Source organism: Alligator sinensis, unplaced genomic scaffold (assembly GCF_000455745.1).
Source record: "Alligator sinensis unplaced genomic scaffold, ASM45574v1 scaffold952_1, whole genome shotgun sequence".
NCBI classification, from domain to species: domain Eukaryota; kingdom Metazoa; phylum Chordata; order Crocodylia; family Alligatoridae; genus Alligator; species Alligator sinensis.
This window is the reverse complement of record NW_005841999.1, coordinates 2,618,037-2,639,222: the sequence shown is the minus strand read 5'-3', so window position 1 is coordinate 2,639,222 and position 21,186 is coordinate 2,618,037. Positions and strand designations below refer to the sequence as shown.

The window sequence follows — 21,186 nt, the reverse complement described above, 5'->3', positions numbered from 1 at the left end:
TGCACACACTTCTATACTCAGTCCTGCCAATGCAACTTAACCCCAGCAGTTTCTGTTCTGGACAGCTAAATAATGGAGGCTGCCAATCATGCAATGGTTTCCTAATGTGGATAAAATGAGCTGAGATGGACAAATTTATTTCTTTGAATCAAAATTAAATTTGCATCTAGATCTCTAGATATAAGAATTATGAGGGAGGTGAGCCAACATGCCATTTATTTAGATTAATTTTATTTTTACAAGGTATTAATCCCTTCAGACTTTTGCATTCCTTATTCCTGCCTGACCTTGAATATTGCGCTTAATTTTAACAAATGTTGTTTGCAAAATACATGACAAGATTTATTTATGAGAGGAAGAATTTTATAAAGGTAAATTGTAAAATGGTTGTAAAAAAGAAAACTAAAATAATAACATCACAAAAGGTTCTAGGTTTTGCTACTATTTGACAAACACTAAACAGGTCAGAACCTGTTTGCCATATCAGGCTTTGTAGTTCACACAGCTACCAAGGGGCAACAGGTGCGGGGGGAGGGGGAAATCAATGGGGGAAGGGAGAGGAAAGACAGGGGAATAAACTTTAAGGCATGCAGCCAGGGTACAAGTAAATTTAGCACTTTTTTCCCCTCAAGCTGATGGTTTCTTTTGGTTTCTATTCCTGTAATTTCCTATGTGAACTTTGAAGATAGGAATGACTTGCAGGGTGGTGGCTTCCAGTAGGATGGGGAGATTAGGATCCATGGTGACTTAAAGTCTCCAAAGATTTTTCTAATTAGTTTAAATATCCATTTTTAAAAATTATTTTATTAATGTTAAATTATGAATAACTAGGTTATTGGATATATACAATGAAAAATTTGAAGTGATATAAAATTACAGACTCTTTATTATTTTTTTTTAAAGACAAATAGCAGATGATGAGGTACACTGAGAAGTACTCGCACATCTCAGATGCTTGAGTCACTTAACTTTTGGCATTCTGCCCCAATCTGTATCCAGAGCACGCTGATCTCTCATAGCATATGCTCACTTTGTCATATGCTAGCCTTACTTATTATTAAAGATTTACTCTCTTTGCAGTAGCCTGGTGGTTATTTTCAAATCCAGATCACAACCTTCCACAGTTGCTCAGATTAGCATTTGAAATTTAATCAACTTTAATACAGGAATCAAACAACACTGACAATAAATCTAAGTGGCTCCTTTGCACAAAGACATCTGAATATTAAATATGAAATTTAACAGATTTTAATCATTAGAGTTTGTAAACGGTGTAATATATACGTCTGCCCTAATTTAGTAAGATGGAATTCTCACATAACACAAACTGAACACAAAAAACTGTTCTGGCATTTCACTAAATTAAAATCTTGAATCCCCTTGCAAGAAATGTACAAACTTAGATTTTATTAATACTTTAAATCAACCTGTATTATTCAGTTTCATATAATGCAATTTATGGGAGTCTTCTGTTATGGCAGCAAAGAGTACAATGAGGTCTTAATCAAATTTTAACATCTGCCGCATGGCAAAGACACTGAATGGAAGACAACAGCAGGTCAGGTTGAAAATTGAGATTGTGTTACCAAAAGATTCTTCTCTTTAAAATACAACCATTTATATATTTTTTTCAAATCGAGGTTTAAGCGTTTAGTTACCTTGCTATCAGGGTGACAGAGCAGATGACAGGTTAATGGGCGAAAATTAGATTGATGAGAAACCGTTCTTGCCTTGCAAAAAAGTATGAGGTTGGCAAGTACGGAAAAAGCTTAGAACTCAGGGAAGTTTCTCATTTACCAATTTTAAAACTCTGTAGTTAATCCAAATCTTTGGATATCTACATTTCCACCCCACCTTGTCCTGCTTTATAAACTCTCTCTCTCTACCCCAGCGCCTCTTGCTCTGTCTGCAGCTTTCTCTCTCACACACGCGCACACATATTTTCCATGTGTTAAATACTTATTCTTTTAATTTATACCAGTAAAATGCAACAGTAACCACGTTCAATCTTCTGGGCACCTTTATAATAGTTTACAAATCAGATGCAAAATAAAATAATCAAGCTCATCCAAAAGCTCTAGTAATTACTCACCAAAAATGTGAAGCGTATTGTAGGGGCAACAAAAGCAGCTAAAGAAACATGGAAAGCTAGAAGAAGACACTCCTTCACTCTGACAGTACAAAAGCAGAAGCTGGAAAACTCCTGGGTAGCACGTGAAAGGAAAGAAAGCAGATGGAAGTAGGATGGCCTGGGGGAGAGACAGAAGAAAGAGCAAGCCTCTGTCAAAGATCTGTGCAATGGAAGGAGGGCACCAGGAGTGGAGAAGCTGTCCAGGAGTCTGTGCAAAATACGGCTGTGACAAAGGGAACAGGTGAAGACTGATGGCTCAGGAACGCAAGTCAACAGGGAATAGAGGAAATGCTGAATAGTACAAGGAAGGGAAGGACACAGATGAGGAGAGACAGCAAAAGAGTCTACAGGCAGAAACTACTCAAATGCACTGCTGTCGGAGTTTACCAACAATTACCACTCTGGAGCCAAACATGCCAGTTACCACTTCTCCTAAACCAAATACAAACTGCAGTGACTGTAAATATTTACTTTTAAACAGTGATCATACCACATCAGAAATTGCAGATTACTTTGAGAATTGTCTAAAACAGCAAGAGACATGCAAGATAATTCATGAGCTAAATTGTATTTGAGTAGCTCTGTAAGTATTAAAAGATGCTAGGATGAGATGCACGTATACATGTATGCCTACTTTACAAACTTATTTGGAAACATTACGAAAAGAAACATGAATTATAAGCGACTGATGGTTTTACAGAGCCAAAAATACATTAAAGTTCACCACAGTGCTTCAACACTCCTGCTCACTTTCCAAGCAATTTATTTTCCAAAATCCAATCCAAACGTGCAACAGAGATTGTAACAATTTGATCATAACAAATGTCTAATTTGTTTTTAACAGATTACTGAAAGAGGTGAGAGGGATTTGTCTTTTTTAGGGGTTGGGGGAAGGAGTTGGTGAGGGTCAGTAAAAATAAAGGAATTTTCAAAGCCTATTATGTGTCTGACAAGTCTTAAGTCTACCATCTAAGGGAATTTGCCTAGTTTTTTATGTCAGCTTTCACTACACCACTTGTGACATTACCATGTGCCAACATACACTCGAAAGCTGCCTCTGTTCTATTTTAGTAAGTTAACCTTTAGTCAAGAAACAAACTGATGCCTTTTCACCAACCCCCCCCACAAAAAACAATGTCCCAGATTTTCTACAAATACAAATATATAGCATGAGATGAATACAGTATATGTCAAATACAGTTTAAAATAAATATAGTATTAGTTTTCAACAACCAAGATGTGAACCACAATAACTCTAATACACTACTAGTCCAAGAACACAATATTGTGAAAATGAAATCAGAAGGATTATAGTCAAGCTTTCCTGCAATACTGTTATCTACAACTACAAAAAGTGTCCATATTGTCTAGTTAAATGGGATTTGAGCTGTGAGACCTGGGTCCTCTTCCTCATACTGGCACTAAGTTACTGCGAAGCTGGGAAAACCACTTATTCTCCTTGTGATTCAGTTTCATTACCTGTAAAACTGGGTTAATAACATATGCCCATCTATGCAAACTTCTGTGAGAGTTTCAAATAAAAAAGTGTTATGTTATATCATATTACATTACATTATTAAAACCAGTCATTTATGAGTAGGAACTCATGCATAATCCATCAATGTATTTCATTCTGTTCATTCTGTTTTGAAAGTATTTAGTTCAACCACAATATGAAAGCCAGGAATAAAAACATATTCCAAAACAATGTAGATAAACCGATCTTTTCAACAATGTAAATACAATGTTAAACACTACATTTCTTTTCTAAGAATGTATTTGTCTTGCAACGACCAGTGACAGTTCTGGCAATAGGATCCAGTCCCCTCCAACATCTAATCAGCATGTACCTTAAGTACTTTAATTTTCATAAAGCACTGATTTCCTAAGGCCTAGTTTTGGCACAAAGTATATTTGCCACATACTTGCATTTTGAGCTCCATTAAATAAGCCACAATTATTAAAATTTTATCATTATATTTTTTAGTTATACTGGGATGTAGCTCATTAAAATGGGGTAGAATATGCCACTGTATGGGGAAGAAAAGTACTACTGTCCTTCTATGAAGGACCAAGGCATCAATAATTCAAGTTGATTGGGAAACACTATTCAACAAGATGATTAATTTTTAAGAATGTAGCAAACACTGCAAAACAATTAAAATTTTACAAGAACCTTCAAGAACGTTTGCAAATATGACGTTTTTGAGTAACAGAGCTGAGTTTAAGTCTTTTCTTGTTCCCTGAAAAAAAAAATCTAAAAATCAGGGATTCTGGTATTGCTCAGGGAGCAGCAGTTAGTTGTATAGTCATTTGTATACAAATAGGATATCCACTGAAGTAATAATATTGATACATACTGCAGCTTGTGACTTAGGAGTTCCTTACTCAACCCTACTACCTAGGAGAAAGACGATAAGAAGACAGACAGTTTAGGAGGGCCAAATCCTATTTATTTGGCATCTGGCACACCCAAAATGATTTCCACTAGCATCAGATGTTACTGCTTCTTAGCAACAACTTGTGACAGTCAGGAGCAATCAAGTCAGGAATCCTGTGACAGTCAGGAATCTTAGGTACACCTATAAGTTTTCACAAAAAGGACAATAAAGTGGCAGGCTGAGAAGCCCATTCCAGGTAGCCCTCAGGTGTGAGATTTTATTTAAATGTCACTTTTTTGGTTTTTATAGTTTTAGCTCCCATGTTTTCTTTCTGGCATTTACTACTCATGTTAACTAATATCCAAAAAGCTCACTTGTTACAAAATAAACACAACAAAATATACCCCCCCAAAAAATAAAAAAAGAAACCAGAAAGAAGTTACGTAATACCCTATATATCAGAGGTTTCCGAACCTTTTCTTATTGTGTACCCCCTTCCAGATTTATCAGCTGCCTGTGTACCCCTGCCACCACACATTTTATATTTTAACCCCTTAACTGCCAATCATAATGAAAATTAAATCCACCATTACACAAATTTATCCCATGTGTATCCCCAGAGATACGTACCTCCAGAAGTATATGTACCACAGTTCAAGAACCCCTGCTCTATACATTTACTATTCCCCGAATACCAGTTGTACAACTGGGTTTAGTGATTAGCGTAAATGTAGTAGTACAAAAAGGTCTCCAGCTCCCTGTGTCTATACATGTCCTCTCTGAAACATCCCTATACGTTGGAATCTGGCCAATTTGTAGTCAAAGATCACTGCAGGGTTAGAGGTGGTAAACCACAATTTTCTTGAAAGTGCAGGATAAAGCATTTATTGTTTGTAAATCCTTAATTCCATAATGAATTTAGTTTACATTCAGACATTATAACGTTTTTTATTTAATTAAGGCACATCTCTAGCATAATCGTCCTGTGTTAAGTTACTTTCACTCACTCCCAAATGCTAGAATTTTTAGAGGTATAAGAAAAATATTAACAAAAACAGATAGCTAAGGGGGAGGAGGAAGGAAAGGGTAAAAAAGCAGAGGACTACAGTAATTTAAAACCCATTTCTGAATGTTAACACTTTATTTTCTTGGATAGACAGAAATCAAAGATAAAAGCTAAAATACTCTTTAATTTTATAGCCTAAGGGTTCTATGCTTAAAAGGAAAGAGCATGTAGAAAAATACAATGTCTCTCTCAACCTGTCTGTTCTTTGAAATGTCTTCATTAAAATGGAGATTTTGACTTTTGACTGTGAACAACAGAAAAAGAACCAACATCAAAACCAAACGTCTTCATTTGGAGACGGTTCACTCTTAAGAGTCTAGTGTTTTCTCATAATGATTCATAGTGACCATCACACAATTTTTTTTCTTTATGATGGATTGGATTACCTCTGGTTCTTGATGATTAGCTAGAATAGGAGTACTTATACCTTTGTTTTTATCATAAAACAACTGAAAGAATCTGGCCGCGAATTAAAATTCGCACCATTGAAGGAATCAAGCCTTTCTAGCAGATAAGTGACGTACACAATGTTGAATATATTGAGACATTGTCTAATATTTAACTCTCTCTCTTTAGAGTTCTAAATCATAAACCGGGATTAGAAAATAAGTGTTCTGATATAGGCAAAACAAGAAAGAAAAAAAAAAATTTGACTTGCCGGTGCCCAGAATGAAATATCACTGAACCGAGTTCATAATCCAAGTAGTAAAACGACCTCTTCAAGTGTCAGACAGTTGGTTGAAACCTTTTCAGTACTTAAGAATCACAACTAAACTCCAGCGTTATCGGACATATCTGCAAAATGAGTTGGGTGTTTCTGAAGACAATATCTCCCAAACAATGCACTTGAACAGTTGCTCTCTTTTTTTTTTTTTTTTTAATTATTAGACTAGAATCATAAATTTACATACCTGAAAATTTCTCAGCTATGTATGAGCTAAGTAGGTATGTGGTATGTAAAAATGTATTCCTTTTTTCAAAATCAAGACAGACATGAAAAATGGTAATAATCCAGGAAAAGGCTTATTTTTTTTTAAATAGACACGTTATAAGCAGGCAAATAGCTGTAAGTCAGTGAAACTGGTCAGGAGAAGCTCTTACAAATAACTTCACTGTAGTAAAAAATTAATGAAGTAACAAATGTCATTTTCTTAATTTTTCCAAATTAACTGTTAAATAGTGAAAAAATAATTTCTACACAAACTTAAATGAGTGTATTCTCATAGTATCTCGTAGTCAGCTTACTGTAAATTTTGATTTATTAGTTACTTTTAGTATCAGTAGAACACGCAACTTTTTTTTCAAATGAACACTTATTTGGGGGAAAAAAATCCTTCAGATGTAGATACTGATTTTTTATACATATCTAGTGAGGTAAATGCTATAAGAATAGGAGTTTTACAGCATTTTGGCAAGCAAACAGAAGGCAACCCAAATCAAAGCCAGGCAAAAAGCATTCAGATAAAAAATATATTCCAAATATAGCCACAATTTACTGTTGATTATTGATCAAGCACAGTACAAAAACCACATTGATTTTTGTATAAATTGTTGTATTATTTACAGATTATATCTCACCATGTAATTTATAACGTTTATAATCACTACTTTGCTTACGTGACGTAAATATGACTATCACCAGAAGCAGTATGTTACAAAAGATGTTAACAAAATACCTTGATGTGTAGAAGTACTTGAATTTTGTGCAGATGACAGTTAGAATGAAGAATTTCATTCTTAGGTGTATTTCAAAGGCTCTACTGCTTTCATGTACTCTCTGCTGCAGATTTCTCTCTTATAAGCTAATAGCAGCTGATTACTTACATTCTGATTGCTGAATACAAAAGTTTTATTAGTTACAACTACTCTGCTCTTCTGAAGACTCAAAGAAAAACCCAGAAATTCAAAACCTAAATCGCTTCACTACACACAAACGTCATCCAAAGTCAGTTAAAGATAACCTGCCAGCACAGCCTCATTTTTATGCACACTGCTAATAAAATGATTTTATTTATTTTTGTGCTATAAATAATTAGAATGCCATTAAATTCAGTTTAAGATTTGTGCAAAAAATAAATAAAACAAAAATAAAAAGCTTTGCATCTTCTCTTTGTTTGACATTTATGTGCAAATATTTTGAAAATGTCTAAACAAAAAATGTAAGAATGACAGCATTCAATTAAGACCCAAATGCATCTAAACATTTTAATTTACCATACCTATCATTACCTTACTGAATTCCCTAGAAAGTTCTATTTACTGTAATTATGTATGTGAATAATGAACAGGTTAATACACTCAACCTATTACTTCCTGATGCCTTTCCTTTCAAATCTTACACTTCTATGCAATCTTTATGTTAAAAAAATGACTTTTTTTTTAAGCTGGCTCTTGATATTTTCCCCTCGCTACTTATTTTAGGTTTTAAATTTTAAACAAGCTTTTCTTTTTCATTTCATTCTGGTTAAATACATATAGCCCAAATACAGTCCTCAACAATGCAAACAGTTGCTCTCCCTCTTAAAACAATGGGAGCACTACACAGTTCAGAAGATACCATTTGTCCTTTTGTATTTTTGTATTTTTTTTATTTTTTACTTAAAATAAAATTACTATTGTGTTTCAAAGGTCAACATAAACACTTACTGAGGTGTCTTCAAAAGCGAATGTTATTTCTCAGGTATTAATTCCCATTTTATATAATAAAGGTCCAAGAAAACATAGCTGTTTGATCTTTTGGCTCAAGTTATAAATAGAAGAGATATGGGAATTACTGACAATATATGTAGCTCACAAATGACAAAACAATTTTTACACAAAATTGAGCTTTGAATCCTTCCAATAATTAATTTTAACCCCCCTTTGATACAAAAGTGATAATCCGCTAAGAATGTCAATGTTTAAGCTACAGTGGGAACTGCACATTAATTATTTCCTACCATGTGTGTTTACACGTGTGTATGCTAAAAAAGGAGGAAAATCTTGTCGAAACCTGCATATAATTTTTCCACTACTTAGCTGTAATCGTTTGACAGAAATATGAATTGTGAAGTTCAAAAAATATATAAATATTGACAATTATCTAGCTCAACAACCAATGCCAAATATTTCATTTCGTTCACTTACACATTTAACAACAACATCTGTGTTCATGCACAAATATATACACATATAATGTTGGAAGGCTTTTCAGCAATGAAAATAGCCATGCATACCCTTCCTTAATGTAGAAAGATCTAATTACTTCCTTAAAATATGTTTCAGGAAAATAGAGGTCTTTCTATGCTTAAAGTCTTTGCTCTATTATCATTAACTTACATTTCAAACTCTCAACGTAAAATTTATATTTATAGTATTTTGAATTCTCTATTCTTATGCAGGTAATATAGTAGAGGACTTCAGGGGAATGACTGAACAAAATATGTGAAGTGTCTTAATATAACATAATTAATTTATTAAATGGAATGAAGTGTGGCATATAGCTTCCTCTCAAAAGTGTGATAATGTTTCCCTACTCTTATTCTTTCTATGAAGAAGAGTATAGCGGTTTTAGGTTTTTTTGTTTTGAAATCTAGAAATCCATGTATGGAGAAATAATATAAATGCTATAGATTATGGTCTTTTATTTTTGTTATTCTTTTAAATAACTTCTATAGCCAGTTACAATAAATAAATAAAAGCCAAACTAAACATGTAATGGTTGTTGCATTTCAATATTCAATCTAACCCTGTAACGAGTTGGAAAAACTGGTGGGTGCTAGCTAAATAACTAACTCGCCATCACACAGACGTACCCTAACAAAACGTAAGTATAGAGGGGGTCTTTTTCATACTAAAGCTAAAACAAAGTAATACTCTTTTCTGCAAGTATGATTTATAAAAAAGAACTTCTGATATATCATTTAGAAACATTGTCCTACCTTCAAAAATGTAAAACTCCAGGAGTAGAACTTAATCCAATCTATGTTACTCCCACAACCAGCATTATTCCCACACTTCCTGATTTTTATTGCATTTTATAGCACAATCTTCACTAGGCTGAAATTCTGAGCAATCCTTACCTCACAGGGAAAAAAAAAACACTGTGCAAGAAAAGATTATGTTCATCACCTCCCTATTATTCCTCAGTAAGATTAATTTAAGAAACCTCTTCCTCTTCATCATCAGTTTATACAATAGTATTTTCATAAACAAATAAGAATGCAACTTTGCCACCCCCGGTACCTGTCAAAATCTTTATAAAAGACAGCATTTATATATTTTCTGTAAGCCTTACCATTATAATCCTATTGGAGTGTAATTGCTGTGGCTAATATTCTTACCCTGTTATGAAAATGCTCAACATAAATGTGGCACTAAGTTGTTAAGATAATACATGATCATGCTGTGAGAGGGTAATACCTATACAATAGCCCTTGCCAATACCATAAATCTCTTTATTAGACAACAACCTATTACAGGAGATCTACTTAACTGTTTCCCTACTTAGAGGGCCATTTGGTGTTACAATAACAAGCTGACTTTTCACATTAGCAAGGATTAGCCAGTATAAATAATAAATCGGCACAGAGATGGTGCTGCTGTAGACATGGTAAACCCTTCCTGGGTGTTTAAAATAATAACTCAAAATGTGACTATGAGACTACTTTCTGTTGCACGTATATGTTAAGTTTACGGCTCTGTAATAAACTAATAGAAATGCACTCTCAAACCAATTTTCCTGGAGAATTTATTACAAATGAACATGTTATTGAGTGCTGTTTCTGTTTTATGAAACATGCAACTATGCATAATGCTTTACTGCATAAGACTATCATTGAAAATAGCTTGCAAACTTACTAAAATATTTTAAATGAAAAAAGCTGCCACCATTTTCAGAACTAAATAACACAGGATTTATTTTAAAACCATCTATTATGTTTCTTGCTCAGCAAGCTACACTAGATTAAAAATAAATTATTTTCTACACTAGAAAGGTCTTAACTTTTTGCAGGATCAAATAGTTTCATCACCCACAAACTTATAAAGCAAATTTGTTAGTGCAGACTTCAGAATTATTCTGTTCATTCTGCTAGATTTAAAAATCAAACAAACAAGTTTCAAATGCAAGTATTCTGCTTCTTGAAACAGTCATATTTTAAAAGTAAGCTTAATGCAAATATTTCCTGTTTCACTGATTTTTTCAGTCAGCAATTTTCTAAAAAGCTTAATGCTGGACACTACTGCTAGCTGTCTTGTTTACATTCCAATCACTTATTTGTCAATTAAATGCAGGTAAAACTGATAAATTCATTAATCCTTATTTTTTTTGTAAAATTTAAGAGTTAACCTTACATCCACAATGTAGAGCTCATTATCATTAACACAAACATCTTAAGTATTTAACTATTCCTTTCTGTTTAGCACACTGTACACTGCATACAAAGTTTCTGAAGTCCTTACATAACTATATTATCTACCTAATGCCCATAGGATATTTGTATGAAGAGAGGAGATAGTTTATGCAACTAATGGATTCATTGTGTTCCACTTCCCAGTGTTGTTTGGGACCACTATGTATAGAACAAAAATGCCCGACTGTATACACACCATGGAAGAAATACATTTCCTGCAATATTTGTTTTAAATAAAGAAAATAAACAGGCTTTCTATATGAAATAATTTTAGTGCAAAGGCTAGTTGCTTGACTTTCTAAATTTTTCTCATTGTTTAGTCACGGAAAATCCCTTGAGCAAGCTTTCTTACAACCATTTTTCTGTATTGCCTCAATGTAACAGAGAGTACTCAATGAAATGAAATTGTATTTACTGGAAACATTTCAGCCCTCAATGTCTTGATTACTCTGATTATCTCATATACAAGCTCCCTCTGCAGGTAATAAGTAGAGCTAGCAAAAATATGTGAAAAATGCTAGTAATAGCCAGCACCAAAAAAGAGAGACACAACTGGTCATCATTTTAAATAAATTCCCCCCAAATAGCCTTTTCTGAAGCAGAGTACTGCAAACAACACCCTTAAAATTGTTACTGGCTCCTTGCACCTATTCCTGTCCTTCAAAAAAAATGTAGCATGGTGCTTTAACCTTTTACATATGAAGATACACAGGCATCCTTTTTGAAGTCATCTAAATTCTTTCAGGGGAAGAAAAAACATTGGCCTGCTTACAGGGAGCCAACCTGAAATATTAGAGCACCCAAAACAAAACAACACATCCACCCTATCCGATACATTTCCCTAACCTAAAAACAAACAGACCGCAGCACTGTGTCTCTATTTACTATTGAAGATAAGCCCCTATACCACCTTGGGTTATATTTCCCCTGCAGTTTATAATCAATTAAGCTTAACACAAATATGGCAGAGTAGCTACTGTTAAAAATTTAAGTTTACAGCCGTTTGGATAAAATGTACATTTTTCATATCCAGTTTTCATTCAGTTGCAGGCAGACTAGACTGCTCGACTTCCAACAGGCATCTTCTTCCTCTTGAAAAATCTTTAGTTTGTTCTTCGTAATGTACAAAGCATGAACTTTCTTGATAAAAATCACTTCAACAAGAATGGCTTAGGGCTTCATTATACAAAACCATTAATGGTTAGAAGACAAAATCCTGCCTGGCCTCCAGTCCTCAGGTCTCAAAAAACTGGGAAAATAAGGGTGGCAGTAATGTTCATTTATTTTCTGTAGTGAGTGACTGAATCTTTCTTTCAAGTGTCAAATCCTACTTGCCTTACTCCTGCAGGAGGACTATTAAAGGGTTATTAAAAACTGAAAGATTTGGTCCTAAAGGGATTTGTCTTTCTACTAAAAATATAACCTGCAATGGTTTCAATATCAGGTTGTATTAAAAAACTATAGACAATATTATTTTTTTAAAACACCACATTTAAATGATATTCTAGTAAGTGTATAACATTTACACAAGATAACTATAAGGCAAATTTGGGGAATTCATTTGTGGACAATGGCTGGCAGGTGCTGAGCTCTTTTCTCCTGCAAGTCATTAGCTAGATCCACAGCTTGCAATTACCAGGTACTATCATGTAACTCCTGAAATGGGTAAGACTGACCTAGTAGGGCAAAGTGGGGAAAAAGTAACTACTTGAAGAGATGATCTTGTCAATGACTGTATGAGATTACTGTTCATGGGAAAGGGCAAGGAGAAAGGACATTTTGTTTCTCTCTCAAATAGTTTTGTCTTGTCACTCTCCCATCTTCCCTCACTAAGCCATTCCCAACTCTTCACTTTTCTCAGTTGAACACGGCTGGCTACTAATGCACCAGAACATTAGGACCAGCTTCTCCTCTCCCATCAATTTTACACCGTTGTAGACTCACTGATTTCAAAACAAGACCATTTGCTTCAGATTTACTTTGGTATACATGAGAAGAAGCACCCTTACCAGACAACGAGCAATTTAGTTAAAATGGACCAAATCACATCTACAAACCAATATCTTCAATCTTGCAATGCTTAAATGTAAAACCTACCATACAAAATACCTGTGAAGCGGTATTTTAGGAGCCATTTTATTTTTTCAGACCTAAGAGCCATGTCATCCCTTATGTTCTGAACTCAGCTTTCTATTCAATCAGTTCAAACAGGAAAAAAAAAGTTTGGCTCTAACTGATAAGATGGTAAAATGAGTAAGACAACATCTGAGTCAAATCAGTACAACCATGTTCTCACACACAAACTGAAGCCATTTATTTGCCAAAAAAAACTGCAAATCAACAAAACTATTTCTTGCATTTTTTTTAAAAATTCTCTTTATTCAGAATTGATACTGATCACTGCTACAGAACTGATATGGAAATGATGCTCAAAATGGTAGACAGACTAACGACATGGTATACCATAATGCATTACCTTTTGATGCCAAGCAAATATTGTAAAAGACTGGTAAAAAAGATAAAATGTTAAAGTCCCTCTTACAGTATACCATCTCCCCCTCAACACCGCAGCACTAATTTCAAGAGTAAGACCACTGCAATGCACACGAGGCTCCATCAACAACAAAGCAAGAATTAGAATCTAAAACAAGGTCAATTGTCCCCTCCCCAGCTGCCAGGAACAATTTTTGACAGTAATGGGTGTTAGATTATTCTGTCATCTGGATTCAGAGCAATAATCAGTTTGAGGTGTTGATTGATATGAAAATACTAACAGAGGACACAAAGTACAGCTCAAAGAAAGGAGGAGACCTGGCTAAATGAAAGCCTGAGGATGTTATCATGTCTAAAAGCAACCAAATAGGTAGCACAGATTACAAAAAGTAAATTTGCTCTGACACCATATTACTGATACTAGAGGAGCTGAAAAACATGTATGCAAAGATCTAATTTTATACTCAAAAATCTCTACAGATTGTACAGAAACTGGGTGTTTAGTTATCCTGTACTGCTTTCCTTTAAAACAAAACCAAGAACAAACAACGGAATAGCTTTGTTCATTTCCCATCTTTACTACAGATGATATAATGCCTGAATCCAGTAACAAAACAGTATGCCTTGTACAGCATCTGAAGTCAAGATTTAAAAACTAGTCCTTGTGATAGCCAAATGCAAATCTCTTAAGAAAAACTACTACCCCTCCTTGTATTTTAACTAAGCATTGGAGTTAATTATATAATATTAAGTAATATATAAAATTTAAATATACCTTAAGAAGAATCAGACAGCATTTGATATAAAAATCACCTTGCATTATGTCTTTCCTTCGCATACCACCACATCGGCAAAGGAAAGATGTGTCGGTGCTACACCTGTTTAAAAATGCAGTTAAAATAAAAAGAACATTTTTTTTGGAACAACTTATGAGTCAGCGAACAGAGCAGAGATGGACTTAGGTTCTGCCATGTTGACATGATAAAATGGTACATAGATAAGAATCCCTAGGACAAGAAAAAATTCACAGCTACATTATTTAAAATAGAATATTTTAAACCATCATCTACATAAGGGGCCCCTGAAGTCTTCTGGGTTTTCAACGGATTTCTTTGAAAGTAGATGCTTTTAGCCCTGAAATACAGCTATTGAGACTTAATCCCTTTGTGTGAATGTTAATGTTTGTAATGTACTCCTCACAGATTAGAAAAATCAATGACAAGACCAAGAGAGGCCCCATTTTCTTTAGCACGTTCCCTTGTCAGACGGTGATTAATGCTGTGCTCTGTAGAGGGAGACATTACATCCAGCTAAAACAGACCTAAATATTACCCTTAAGCAGAAGTCTGTTTTAAACATCTCTATTTAAAGTGACATTTCTCCTCTCTTTTCAACTAGTTTCTTTCACAAGTTCCAGTGAGCTGACTTTGTGACTGCCAGATGGTTGACTCATTGTAACTTGTTTTGCCTGCCCTTGTAGCAAAGTTAGTTTGGTGACTGAACAAAGCAAGTTGTGATTTGATCAGGAAAAATGCAGAAGCATAGTCCAGCAGGAGTTCAGTTAAGCACAAGGTAGCCTGGCTTCCACTAGAATTGCAGGTACAAAAATTCAAATTATATAGCTTACATGAAAAGGCTAAAGATAAATACTTGAGTCACTAAATATTGAGAAAAATATTTGTGTACTAAAAAGTACCAGCGGCTATTTTATTCTGAGAAGATGAGTAAAGGGAGGGGGTTTTGGGTAATACAATACAGATGAGAAAAAGGACACAACCAGGGCCACTCTGAAAAGTAATTACATTTTATCTCTTGCCATTCAGTCTGAAATATCTGCCATGGTATTTACATTTGTCCGTTACAAGTACAACAAGCTAGACAGTGGAAAAAAATAGTTTTGATCACTTATCTAAAGAAAATATGATTTCTTTAGCAAATAGTATTAATTTAATCTATTTTATAAAGTTATTGTTAGATCTTTTGACTTATCCATAACTGCTATTGTAGGAATAAAAATAGAAATGAATACACCATTCAAAGAAATAACCAAATAACAGATCATGTGCAGAACAGTCAATATTCTTCCCACTGTACAAGAAATATGCAAACTTTTGATAATATTAACCAATTTAGACACTGGTGGCAAGTTCCTACTAACCAAGGTAATCTCATTTCTGGTGCTTTGCAGTGTAAATTGATTTTTTTTTCTCTTAGCTACTCTGGTAATTGAACAAATTTATACAACTGTGATGGGATTTTACTTACCAGCACACAACACATAAAATCTTCTAGAAAGATGAAATATATTACTTCATAAAACTACTTTTTTTGTTGTAATTAAACAAATTGTATTTAAGCTTGCTTTGTGCCACAAAAGCAATCAATAGCATTTTGCTGTAGGCTGCACTTTACCTGCAGGTGTTAAGCATTGTGTTTGTTTCAGTCAGTATGCAATGGTTTTGATTATTATGCTTTTCAAAATAATTTTTGGCAAATAACAGGCTAGCGTCAATTCAATAGTAGCAATAATACCCAATGAAAGTCAAAAACGAAAGAAATCATAACATATGCAAATTATATATTCCTTCCAAGTCTCATAAAAGTACTCAATTTAATAAAATGAGTCATTACCTGGGCAATGCTATAATTCAGAATCTGATCAAGGACCCTTTTCTTTAAGAATCAATTACTGGTTTAAAATTATCAGTTGTATCTTAAGAGTGTTGTGGTTTTAATAGCCATTAAGATGCATCATTTTTATAACTTAACTCACTAGTAATAAGCAGTACACACACCTCAAACCCAAATTTTAGAAACCTGTAAATTTCATACACTGATGGATGAAAATGTATGCATGTTAAGAAAATATGGTTATTGAACAGGGCTTTAAGAGGGACAATTTTGAACTAATCTTTTTAGTGAAGATGCTTAAATTGAAAGTAGCATGTTCACCGAAGAAAAAAAAAACATTTCTTTCCCATGTGTGATGTTTTCTAATGCACAACACTATCGTTACCCTACTACTCTTACTTTAAATCTTGCTGGAACGCAAATATATCTATCTTTCAAAACTATTTAAATATGAACATCGCTATTAAGAGTAGTAAAAAATGTCTTAAAACGGTTCCCCCTCCACACACACCCACTAGTTATTCTGACATCCAGTTACAATTCAAAGACAGTTATTACAAATGGAAGGATGGGGGGGGGGGGGAATGGGACAGGACATTAGCTTTAAGGTTAAAAGCTATGCATAAATACTTGAGAAGCTGTATATCTTGCAATCCCAGACTTTTTCACATCATAAATTTAATCAATATCAGTCTTCCAAAAATATCTAAAAAACAACTCTTTAACATGTTATGTGACTGATTATAATTGGACTGTTTGCTCTAAAGCATGTTGCTTTATAACTGACTACTTGTCTACCTATGCATGAATATGATTTCAATTTTACGCCAGACAGTTTAACTTCTTCTTTTGCACTTCACCTGGTAAAATCATTAATTGCTACTTCAGGTTCTTGTACCATCCGTCACCCGCATACTTCCCAATGGAAATACCACAGCTCATGAAAAATATATTGCATTTTTAATATAAAAATATCTTTAGTGTTTATTGGTAAAAGTGTCTTTATTAGGAAATACACTAAGTTCAGCAAGATATGTTTTATGAAACATCAACAATATTGTTTTCTAAACTAAAGTGAACAGACTCAATGGAAGTAATAGGAGCAATGACTAACAAATAATTATACAAGTATCCAATAAGCTTTTCAGGTCAAGCTTGCCAAAATACCATGATGATCTGTTTCTAATTCTGTTTTTTCCCCTAAACAGAATATTATGTAAATATCCCTGTACTGCACCTATATTGGATATGCACTGTTAGAATTGCCAACTTATGTTAGACTTCATAAAATAAAAAATGTTTTTTAAAGTTTTATTTGCAACGTTCGCCCAAATATGGCATTATCTTTCTAAAATATTTAACTAAAAAGATTGAAACCTGTCAATTTATAATACATTAATCAGTTCCTACTACTAAATATTCCTTTGTCTGAAATTATTTAATTAAAAAAAAACAGCCATGGTTGGAGTGATGTAACCGCGATGGTCTTGAAAATATGTATAAGGCAAGGATTTTTGTGGGGTACACCTTTCATTGGACCAACTGCATGCCTAAACCACAGTCAAAAATTCATGTTAATAGAAGACTTGTTTAGAAACAAAATCAAATGTTAGTATCTGTATTATTAACAATATTTTTTAAAAACCTACATAAACTTTTAAAACTGTGCCACCTTGATTCTTTTACTTTCATTATTTTCTTACCAATCTAAAAATTCCTTCTGAGTACCCCTTCTACTTATTTAAAGCATTAAAAGCAATGAAATAAATAAAACATGGGGAAAGCTTCTGAAGTGATCAAATAAGGACTAACTACTAAGCAAACTTTAGTTTTTAAAGCTCTCCTCTTGCTCATTTTAAGGAAGGAAACACCCAGAAGCCTGGTGTTAATGTCTCTGCTGATTGTGAAAATTGCTGCAATAAAAACTCCAACTGCTTGTCTTAAATTAAGATCTGCAAGACTACATGTGAGATCTGTATCTTTGCATTAGTTTCTTGTAACATTTGGAAGTTTGGTTGCTTGCTTTGATGTTGGCTTATTAATGAGCAGGGGAACCAAAAGCCAGAAAAAAACGTTTACTGGAAATTCTCAAGTCAAAACCTGAAGTAATTGGTTTGTTCTACCCCACATGATTCAATATCCTGATTTCCCCAACTGGCAGCTCCCAAAGCTATCTGAATGTCTAGGTTCCTTTTCTCTTGCCAACACATAGTAACCCACAGTGATTGAAAATGGCAGCTGAAGTGCTGCTGCAGTACATTAATTTCTTCTCTAAGTGGTCCAATTTTGTCATCTGAATGTTGAAAATCTTCTTTCCACGGCATTTTATACCGTTAGAGATTCATTAAATTTGGGGTTGCCATCATATAAACTGAAGTGCAACCTTTTCAAAGACAATTTTTAGATTATCCCTAATAGCTCCAAAGAATAATACTTTCTTTATAGCACTCTGCATTCAAAGCAGACTAGTTAACAGCAACTTAAGTGTGATAATGGCAATTACATCAATATGTTCCTTTTATACCACCACAAGATACTGCTTTAGACAGCTGAAGGCATTAGGTAAATAAACTGCTGAAAATTACTTCAAAGTAGTAACACAATTGTAGGACCTCTAAACTCTTCTGTCTACTAAATACTGAGATGTTCTTTGTTTGGGGATATGAATGGTCTAAATAAATTATTAAATGAACTACAGTTTGTGTTGAGATTGTTTTACCATGAAGTTCAGTTTCTTTATTAAAATAAAAGTAATAGTTCTTGATCAACAAACCAAAGAGAAAACTAACTGATGTAAAGAACCAATGTACCTATGAAACACTGAAATTCATTTTTTTTTAATGTAAACTAGATATTTTATTTAGCTAAGAGATTTGGGAGATGGCAAGTTATTTTTTGCTAAAGATAAGAGAACAGAATACATTCCCCCAGAACCATCTACTCTCTGGAAAAGCGCCCAACTTATTGAAGGATAACTGCATTTTGCTTGGCCCTTGGTTTGCCATATTATGAATATTGATTTTTAAAGATAATGAAAGGGTAGACCAAGTCATATCTCTTTGCAAACACAGGAAAACAACAGTATCCAATGAATCAAAAATTGTGTAAATATGACAGTCATGTAAACCAACTTGGATGATAAATATTCTACTACAAGACCGGCACAGCCTGTCCTTGCTATTTTAAGCATATGTATTACAGCACAAATATTAACAGCAACATAACTTTGTTTTTTAATAATCCAAACATATCCCATTAAATCAGATCACATCAAGTTTTTATATCCCACATTACTCAGAATATAAATTAAACTGAAACATATGAGTGGAGCAATGAATGTGTGTGGGGGGTGGAAATTCTATATGAAATGTTTTCTTTTATCCTTGTCTAGGGACAAAAGTATGTTTGCTTCAAAGGTTTGGATTTTAAAGGTTTTTCATTTCAAGATTTCATTTGTTTTCTGAGGTAATTAGGAGTTCTTTCCTATTCAGACCCCCTAATGCAATAATGTGTAGGCCATACCCAAAGCATGAGTCCAGTAGAAAAGGCTTTCTAAATCCCACTAACAGACAGGGGACACCAGAAGCTATGCAACAGTGGCTGTCATAAAAGGTCACACTTTTTCTTGGAACAAACCATTAATCAATAGAAAATAATTGTCTGACCGCTTGCAAGGGCTCTGCAGCAAACAGACAATGTTTTTCACTCACATAATTACAAAACAGTAAAAGTTCAGAAACATAACCCAAATCCACCTCCCCATTTTACCCCTTTACAATTCCCACTGCCCTTTGGGCCTCTGCTTGGAAGCAAATGGAAGAGAAGCTGAAGTTTTCTCAATTGAGCTGGAGCTAAGAAACCTTTGATATGCTAATCGCCCCCTTCAAACGGTAAGAATTCACACTTGCATTAATTCAAACAATTTGTGCAGAATGATGTGAAATGGCACCTCTTTTAGTGGCAAGTAACAAAAGGAGGGAATCAAAGTGTCTGAAGAAACCAAACAACGGCACATTTGTTCTGCTGAATTCCATCGTGCACCAGGACATTTCTATGCAAGAAAGACACACCTGAACCCCAGCAGATACCCACGTCCTTCCTGCCAAACCGCCTCCAAACCCCACTCTCTCCGAGGCAGGCTCCCAAGACGACAGTGATTCCTGAGCCCCAAACAGTCGAGGTGCCCCCCCACCCCCCTCCCTGCTGCACTTACTTTGTTTCCCGTCTCCAGATGGCCCCAGCTTTCTACAAGTACAAATCAAAAGCCCTCCTTATTCCACAACTGGGGAGCATTCTGCATGTCTCTGGCTAAGAGCTGGTTGATCTGGCTCTTCGGGAGGCCGGAGGAGGAGTTGTTATAATCAATCTGCAACAGGTAATTATTTACTAAGCGGATGCAACTTTCCTCGTTGTGCAACTGGAGTTCGGCAGAGATCAGACTTGGCGGGGCCTGTTCCGCGCACCCACACACACACATACACACACACACACACACACACGCAGGCAAATGAATGAACTAACCACGTCAAGGCACTACTCGGAGCCCGGCGAGGAGGGAGGAGGAGGAGGAGGGAGGGCGAGCGAGCGAGCGAGGCGGAGCGGGTCCGTGCGCAGGAAAGAATGCCGGAGCAAAGCAGAGACCGAGGAGAGAAAGGGCTGCTTTGCTGTGCTAACGGGAACCATATGGCTCCTGCTGCGACTTCCAGCCGTCCGGGCCCCCTCGGAGGAGCTGCTCAGCCCGGCCCCTTTCAGGGGGCGCCTGGCAGGAGCCCCTCACCCCGGCGGGCCCGGCAGCGGAGCGGGTCCGTGCGCAGGAAAGAATGCCGGAGCAAAGCAGAGACCGAGGAGAGAAAGGGCTGCTTTGCTGTGCTAACGGGAACCATATGGCTCCTGCTGCGACTTCCAGCCGTCCGGGCCCCCTCGGAGGAGCTGCTCAGCCCGGCCCCTTTCAGGGGGCGCCTGGCAGGAGCCCCTCACCCCGGCGGGCCCGGCAGAGCGCAGCTCGGACGCAAAGTTACACAGGCCGAGGTCCCCCCCACCCCCGCGCCCCGCCGCCGGCTGCATCTCGCGGTCACCTGCGCCGCCGGCCCG

At 35.4% G+C, this 21,186-nt stretch overlaps 1 protein-coding gene across 6 annotated transcripts in view; it reads right to left on the bottom strand.

The window, feature by feature from the left end:
• The window catches only part of ADGRL2 (adhesion G protein-coupled receptor L2), a 203,627-nt gene extending 183,099 nt beyond the window's left edge, over nt 1-20,528 (bottom strand). For 3 of the 6 annotated variants that reach the window (XM_006021619.3, XM_006021620.3, XM_006021621.3), the window contains exon 1: nt 20,309-20,525. The gene's annotated coding sequence lies outside the window, so the exon portion shown is untranslated. Of the gene's footprint in view, nt 1-20,308 lie in introns of all 6 variants that reach the window. The other 3 variants (XR_003093571.1, XM_025201631.1, XM_025201637.1) reach the window with 3 other exon arrangements.
• Nucleotides 20,529-21,186: the final 658 nt, after the last annotated feature.